This window comes from Hylobates moloch, unplaced genomic scaffold (genome assembly GCF_009828535.3).
Source record: "Hylobates moloch isolate HMO894 unplaced genomic scaffold, HMol_V3 SCAFFOLD_19, whole genome shotgun sequence".
NCBI lineage: Eukaryota > Metazoa > Chordata > Mammalia > Primates > Hylobatidae > Hylobates > Hylobates moloch.
The window spans coordinates 50,171,348-50,180,042 of record NW_026652294.1 but is presented as its reverse complement, the minus strand read 5'-3'; the positions used below and the strand labels follow the sequence as shown (position 1 = coordinate 50,180,042).

At 42.1% G+C, this 8,695-nt stretch overlaps 1 protein-coding gene and 1 non-coding gene across 3 annotated transcripts in view; both read left to right on the top strand.

The window, feature by feature from the left end:
* Nucleotides 1–8,695, top strand: part of UBE2R2 (ubiquitin conjugating enzyme E2 R2) — a 111,357-nt gene that overhangs the window by 51,936 nt on the left and 50,726 nt on the right. The gene's annotated exons all lie outside the window — the stretch shown is intronic.
* On the top strand, nt 5,832–5,957 carry LOC116459530 (U4atac minor spliceosomal RNA). The gene has a single exon (XR_004245583.1). It is a non-coding gene; the product is annotated as a U4atac minor spliceosomal RNA (small nuclear RNA).

Sequence of the window (8,695 nt, the reverse complement as noted above, 5' to 3'; positions counted from 1 at the left end):
CCTTCCTTCCTTCCTTCCTTCCTTCCTTCCTTCCTTCCTTCTTTCTTTCTTTGACAGAGTCTTGCTGTGTCGCCCAGGCTGGAGTGCAGTGGTGCGATCTTGGCTCACTCACTGCAACCTCCACCTCCTGGGTTCAGCGATTCTCCTGCCTCAGCCTCCCGAGTAGCTGGGAGTGCACCACCATGCCCGGCTAGTTTTTGTATTTTTTAGTAGAGACGGGGTTTCACCGTATTGGCCAGGCTGGTCTTGAACTCCTGAGCTCAGTAGCTACCACCATGCCCAGCTAATTTTTGTATTTCTTAGTAGAGATGGGATTTCACTATATTGGCCAGGCTAGTCTTGAACTCCTGACCTCGTGATCTGCCTGCCTTGGCCTCCCAAAGTGCTGGGATTACAGGCATGAGCCACCACGACTGGCCTTCTAAATATTTTTAATGCCGTTTTTCATTTTTAAAATTTCTAGTTTGTTGTTAACTATCATACTTCTACTGTGGAAGATGAGGATTTCACTCATTACTGTAACACCCCATCCCATAAACATACTCATTAGCTCCCCATATTTCTATAGTTATAGTTTTAATTTAGACTAATTTTCAGTGTTTACATTAATATGACCATGTAAATAATAGTTCCGGTTGAACCATGTTGTACACCATTATTAACCATTTGTTTCATGTGTAGTGTTTTGTTTTTTGTTTTTGCTAGAATTCCTCTTCATCCCTCCACATTTAGTTTTTATGTTTGTAGGTTTGGTGTTTTTTTTTTTTTTTTTTTTTTTTGAGATGGAGTCTCACTGTTGTTGCCCAGGCTAAAGTGCAATGGAGCGATGTCGGCTCACTGTAACTTCCACGTCCCAGGTTCTAGTGATTGTCCTGCCTCAGCCTCCCGAGTAGCTAGGATTATGGGTGCCCACCACCACACTCGGCTAATTTTTGTATTTTTAGTACAGATGGGGCTTCACCATGTTGGCCAGGCTAGTCTCGAACTCCTGACCTCAGGTGATCCGCCCACCTCAGCCTCCCAAAGTGCTGAGATTACAGGCGTGAATCACCGGTGCCTGGCTCACATTTAGTTTTCTAATGTGCTTATCAGTAATTCATCCCTGAACTCTGACAGAGTATAAAATCTCTTTAAATACACATGGTTATCATACTTAACTGAAATGTAATTACTTTTTTTTTTTTTGAGACAGAGTCTTGCTCCCTCGCCCAGGCTGGAGTGCAGTGGCACGATCTCAGCTCACAGCAACCTCCACCTCCCGGGTTCAAGCAATTCTCCTGTCTCAGTCTCCCGAGTAGCTGAGACTACAGGTGCCTGCCACCACACCTGGCTAATTTTTGTATTTTTAGTAGAGACGGGGTTTCACCTTGTTGGTCAGGCTGATCTCGAACTCCTGACTTCAGGCGATCCACCCGCCTAGGCCTCCCAAAGTACTGGGATTACAGGCGTGAGTCACCGCACCCAGCCAACATTTTTTATTTGATCAAAACATGTGAAGGTAGAAAGGTGTATGTGTCATAAATATACCAATTGGTGGATTTTCACACACTGGGGCATCTGTATATACTAGTCCTCAGATCATGAAAAAAGAAAATTGCCAGTACTACTGTAAGAAGCCCTTTCTTGTGTTCTCTTACAGAACCATCTTCCCACCTCCCAGGATAATCCCTATCCTAATTTCTAACAGTATGAATTAATTTTGCTTATTCTTGAATTTCATAATAAATAGAGTCATACTGTATGAATCTCTTTTGTGTCGGGCTTCTTTGTCATATATGTTGATGTGATTTATTCACATTATGCATAGTTGTAGATCATTTGTTCTCATGCTAGGTAGTAATCTATAAATGACTCTTCCACTTCATCCATTCTCCTATTGAGGGTCATTTGGGTAGTTTCAGATTTTGTCTGTATGTATATTCCTATTTATGAACATTCCAGTTTTTGTATTTTGGTGAAAATATTTATTAAGGAGTAGACTTTTTGAACCTTAGGATACATATATGTACAGGTGTAGTAAGATTGCCAGTTTTCTAAGCTGGTTGTACCTGTTCTACATTCCTATAAGCACTATATGAGAGTTATGGTAGTTTTGCATCTTTGCCAGTCTTTTTCATTTTAGGTATTTTGCTTTTAATTTGCATTTCCTTGATGACTAATGACGTTGAACATCATATTAACTGGATTTATTTACTGGCATTTAGATAACCTCTTTTGTGAAATGCCTGTTCAAGTCTTTTGCTCATTTTTGTTTTTGGATTTTCTTTATTCATAGGAGTTCTTTATATACTGTGCATATTAAATCATTTGTTGGATTGTATATGTGAATCCACATACATGTATTGTGAATAACTTCTTCCACTCTGTGGCTTGCTTGTTCCCTGTTTTAATGATTTTTTTGATGAAACAAGTTCTTGGTTTTAATAAAATCAAAATTATCAATGTTTTCTTTTATGGATATTACTTTTTGTGTCCTATGTTAAAACTTTTGTCCCCTCCAGTGTCCTAAATATTCCTGTTTTTTTTTTTTGGTGGTAAAATATATATAACATAAAATTCACCATTTCAGTTTTAAGTGTATAATTCTGTGATATTAATTGCATTCACAGTGTTGTGCAGCCACCACCATCATTCATTCCCAGAAATTTTTTCATCTTCCCAAACTGAAGCTCTTTACGCTTTAAACAATAGCTCCCTCTTCCCTCCTCTCTTCAGCCTCTGGTGGCCACTATTCTATTTTCTGTCTCTCTGAATTTCACTATTCTAAGTGCCTCTTATAAATGGAATCAGGCAGTATTTGTCCTTTTGTTACTGGTGAATTTCAGTTAACACCGTGTTTTCAAAGTTCATTCATGTTGTAGCACGTGTCAAAATTTTCCTGCTTTTTAAGGCTGAATAACATTCCACTGTATATGTTGCCACATTTTGTTTACCCACTTATTCACTGATAGCTACCTGGGATGCTTCCATGTTTTTTTCCTTTTTTTTTTTTTTCCCTCCCCAGTATTGTGGATAAGCTGCCCTGAATATAGGTGTGCAAATATCAGTTTGAATCCTTGCTTTTCATCATTTTGGGCTATGTACCCAGAAGTGGAATTTCTGGATCATGTGATAATTCTGTTTAATTTTTTTTTTTTTTTTTTTTAAAGAAATGAAGCCTTGGTATGTTGCCCAGGCTGGAGTACAGTGGCTATTCACAGGTCTGATAATAGTGCACTGTGACCTCAAATCGGGCACAAGCAATCCTCCTGCTTTAGCTTCCTGAGTAGCTGGGACTACAGGCTTGCACCTCTGTGTCCGGCTGGTGTCCAGTGTACAAGTCTTTTGCTTCCTTGGTAAAGTTTATTTCTAAATATCTTTTTCTTTCTGGTGGAGTTGTAGATGAAATTGCCTTAATTTCTTTTTTGGATTTGTTGTTAGAGTATAGAAATACAGCTGATTGTTTTGGGTAACTAATGTGGATGTTGATTTTGGATCCTGCCACTTTGCTGAATTTATCATTTCTAACAGTTTGTGTATGTGTGTGTATAATCATTAGGATTTTCTATGAAGAACATCATGTCATCTTCAAGCAGAGGTAATTTTACTTCTCTCCAATTCAAATGCCTTTTGTTTCTTTTTCTTGCCTCATTGCTCTGGCTAGGACTTCAAGCATGAAGATGATCTTTTGTTTTCTTCTAGAAACTTTGCAGTTTTAGTTTTGCAATTAAGTCTATGATCCATCTGAAATATGTGAGACAAGAGTCAAGGTTGTTTTTTCTATATAGAAAATACAGAATATAAATATCCAGTCAGTCCGGTGGCATTGAAAAGGCTATCTCCCACTGAATTGCAATGGTGCCTTTGTTGTAATGTTAATCTGTTTCTGGATGCTGTCTTCTATTCCATTTGGTTGTTTGGCCTTGCACCAATAGCACAGTCTTTTTTTGAGACGGAGTTTCGCTCTCGTTGCCCGGGCTGGAGTACAGTGGCATGATCTCGGCTCACTGCAACCTCTGCCTCCTGGGTTCAAGTGATTCTCCTGCCTCAGCCTCCCAAGTAGCTGGAATTACAGGCGCCCATCACCATGCCCAGCTAATTTCGTATTGTTAGTAGAGATGGGGTTTCACCATGTTGGTCAGGCTGGTCTCGAACTCCTAACTTCGGATGATCCGCCCTCCTCAGCCTCCTAAAGTGTTGGGATTATTGGCATGAGCTACCGTGCCCAGCCAGCACAGTCTTAATTGCTATAGCGTTATGTATGATGTCTTGAAGTCTGGCAGTGTATGTTTGAATTTGTTGTTCTTTTTCAAGATTGTTTTGTTTTGGCTATTCTATGGACTTTTCATTTTCATGCAATAAATAAATAAATACATATTTATAAATTTTAGTATCATCTTGTCAATTTCCACACAGAAAACCTGCTGGAATTTTATTGGAATTGCATTCAATTTGTAGATCTATTTGGGGACAATGGACATTTTAATAATATTGAGTCTTTCAGTCTACGAATGTGTTGTATATCTCTCTGTTTATTTGGGTCTTTAAAATTTTTCTTATTGGTGTTTTGTAGACATTACACACATATCCCTATAGATTTATTTCTAGGTATTTGTTACTGTACATGGTATTTAAATCTTTATTTTTTATTTTATTTTATTTGAAACAGAGTCTCGTGTCACCCAGGCTGGAATGCAGTGGCACAATCTCAGCTCACTGCAACCTCCGCCTCCTGGGTTCAAGCAATTCTCTTGCCTCAGCCTCCGGAGTAGCTGGGACTACAGGCATGTGCCACCATGCCCAGCTAATTTTTTTTTTTTTCGGTAGAGATGGGGTTTCCGCATGTTGGCCAGGATGGTCTCGATCTGCTGACCTTGTGATCTGCCTGCCTCGGCCTCCGAAAGTGCTGGGATTACAAGCGTGAACCACCATGCCCGGCCATAATTTTTTTTTTTTTTTTTTTGAGACTGGGTCTTGCTCTGTCGCCCAGGCAGGAGTGCAGTGGCGTGATCTCAGCTCACTGCAAGCTCTGCTTCCTGGGTACACGCCATTCTCCTTCCTCAGCCTCCTGAATACAAAATTAGCTGGGCGTGGTGGTATACGCCTGTACTCCCAGCTACTTGGGAGGCTGAGGCAGGAGAATTGCTTGAACCTGGGAGGTAGAGGCTACAGTGAGCTGAGATCGTGTCATGATACTCCAGCCTGGGTAACAGAGCAAGACAGGGCCTGCCAAGTGCCAGCCACTTCAGTGGAGGGTCAGTCAGGATGGTGGCCCCTGTCCTCTCGGCACCCTGTTCTTGTTCGGTGTCCATGAAGAATCAGCTCACATGAACTGTTTGAAAGGTGATGAATGCAGAAGACTTTATTGAGCAGTGGGTGGCTCTCAGCGGAAAGGGAGGCTGGAAAGGGGATGGGAAGGTGATCTTTCCCTGAAGCTGGGCTTGTCTCTGGCAGGCACCTCTCTGAAGCCGCAGTGTCTGAAGATAGCCGAATTTTTCCTATGCTCAGCTGCTTGTATCCTTGACACTCAGCCGCTTGTGTTGCTCTGCCAGCTGAAGTCTTTTTATGGGCACAGGATAGCGGCGGGGCAGGCCAAAAAGGCAACATTTGGGCTGGGAAAAATAGGGTCAGCTGTTTTCACTTAGGGCAAACTTAAGGGTGGGGCTTAGCCAGGATCCCAGCCCTTCTGTCAGTTTGACCTTAAAACCTGCAGCACATTATATAGCCTTACTAGGGGGGATGTGTGTGTGTACACACACTTTTTTTCCCACATACTATTATTGAACAATTTAAAGATTTGTAGTTGGCAGACTTTTGACACTTTCAGCAAGTTAATAAGAAAGCATGTTTTAACCACCCTTTTCTTGGGGTTGCGCTACTGTCCAAGGAGTGCATAGCGAGGGCAGCACTGCTAATGCCTACACAGCACTCCCACCTCAGCTAGAGCTTTGCTTTACCTTGGTGCAGTTTTTGGAAAGATGAAAACCTGCTCTACCTTCCTTCAAAAAAATACGTCTTGATTGCTTTTGCTGATGTTATGTTGGAAACATAGCCTATGGCAGATGTGAGCTGATGACATAGCAGAAAAACTCAGCAGTGGGAATATCCTCATTTCACACTAAATCCAGGCACAGATCCAAATACAACAGTAAACACTACATTTGCCATCAACTGAGCTATTACCAAGTACAATTGTATTTAGGACTAGGAAGCTTTTTCACATATTTAATAGTATGTTAATAAATAGGTAGCAGGAATAATTGGGATGTATTTCATTATTCATATGTAATTGTTTTTTGGCCAGGCACGGTGGCTCACGCCTATAATCTCAGCACTTTGGGAGACTGGGGTGGGTGGATTGCTTGAGCTTGGGAGCCCAAGACCAGCCTGGGCAATATGGCAGAATCCTGTCTCTACTAAAAATGAAAAAAACTAGTTGGATGTGATGGTGCAGGCCTCTAGTCCTAGCTGCTTGGGAGGCTGAGGTGGGAGGATTGCTTGAGCCCGGGAGGTCGAGGCTGCAGTGAGCCCAGATTGTGCCACTGTATTCCCGCCAGGGCAAGAGACCCTGTCTCAAAACAAACAAAAACGTAATTTTTTTTGTCATTGCTGAAATTCCATCTGAAAATAATTAGTAGGATAACAAAATTTATTTAATACTGCACATTGGAGGTTACCTAAATTTTGCTCCAAGTCAGTTTCTACTTGGTTTTACATATTTACATACACAATGTTTTATTTATTTATTTTGAGACACAGTTTCGCTCTTGTTGCCCAGGCTGGAGTGTAATGGTGCAGTCTCGGCTCATTGCAATCTCTGAGGCCTCCCGGGTTCAAGTGATTCTCCTGTTTCAGCCTCCCTAGTAGCTGGAATTACAGGCTCCCACCACCACACCCGGCTAATTTTGTATATTTAGTAGAGACGGGGTTTTCACCATGTTGGCCAGGCTCGTCTGGAACTCCTGACCTCAGGTGATCTGCCCACCTCGGCCTCCCAAAGTCCTGGGATTACAGGCGTGAGCCACCGTGCCTGGCCGGCACATCATGTTTTTTAATGACTTTTTGCTTATGCATTTTAGGGTATATCTTTCTTTTTTTTTTTTTTTTTTTTTTTTTTTTGAGACGGAGTCTCGCTCTGTCGCCCAGGCTGGGGTGCAGTGGCGCGATCTCGGCTCACTGCAAGCTCCGCCTCCTGGGTTCACGCCATTCTCCTGCCTCAGCCTCTCTGAGTAGCTGGGACTACAGGCGCCCGCCACCACGGCCGGCTAATTTTTTTTTGTATTTTTAGTAGAGACGGGGTTTCACCGTGGTCTCGATCTCCTGACCTCGTGATCCGCCCGCCTCGGCCTCCCAAAGTGCTGGGATTACAAGCGTGAGCCACCGCGCCCGGCCTAGGGTATATCTTTCTTTGCCTAGATATTTTTTATTTTTAAATTATTTTTTTTGTTTTGTTTTTTTTTGTTTGTTTTGTTTTGAGATGGAGTTTCGCTCTTGTTGCCGAGGCCGGAGTGCAGTGGTGTGATCTCGGCTCACCGAAACCTCTGCCTCCTGGGTTCAAGCGATTCTCCTGCCTCAGTCTCCTGAGTAGCTGGGATTACAGGCATGTGCTACCACAGCCAGCTAATTTTTGTATTTTTAGTAGAGACTAGGTTTCACCATATTGGTCAGGATGGTCTTGAAGTCCTGACCTCGTGATCCGCCCACCTTGGCCTTCCAAAGTGCTGAGATTACAGGCGTGAGCCACTGTGCCCAGCCTTATTTTTATTTTTTTTGAGATTGAATCTCACTTTGTCACCTAGGCTGGAGTGCAGTGGCACAGTCTCGGCTCATTGCCACCTCTGCCTCCTGGGTTCAAGCGATTCTCCTGCCTCAGACTCCTCAGTAGCTGGAATTACAGGCTCATGCCACCATTCCCAGCTAATTTTTGTATTTTTAGTAGAGATGGGGTTTCACCAAGTTGGCCAGGCTGGTCTCGAACTCCTTACCTCAGGTGATCTGCCCACCTTGGCCTCCCAAAATGGTGAGATTACAGGCGTGAGTTACCATGCCTGGCTTTTATTTTTATAATGTGCTACATTTGGGGAGAATAGGAAACCAAGGAAAGTTATGATGAGGGTACATTAAATTAAAAAGAGGATCTTGGGAGGAGCCAAGAAGTTTGAGAAAGAGTGAGTAGAAAAGTTAGAGCATTAGGAGACAGTGAAATTGGAGAAGCCCAGGAAATAAAGTGGTTCAAGAAGACAAAATGATAAATGGGAAAATGCTTTTTGGTAGTCATAGATGACTAGAAAATTATCTGTTCCTCAATAAATAGGTCGTATGCATTTATGTCTATGTCTTCTTAACTGTTAATTTCACAACTGAGTGATGAAGTGATACAGTTAGCTCAATGGCTGACATATAGTAAGCACTTAATGAGTATTATTTACCACTACTTGTATCTGTCATTGTTCACTTATTCCCTCAATATAGAAAACTGAGAGTTGTCCTTGAATTTTTCTTTCTCCTCAATCCCAATATTAAACCAGTTACTGAGTCTCATTGACTATACTTCCTATATGTCTCAAAAATACGTTTTCTTGTGTTTATTCCAACTGCCTCTGTCTTTGCTCACATGTGTAAGCCTTTCTGCATTATTTTTCCCTTTGCCTGTAAGGTCCCTTTCACCTTGGCCTCAATACTTGGCTCAAGTAGCACCCCTTTGTAAATTTTACCT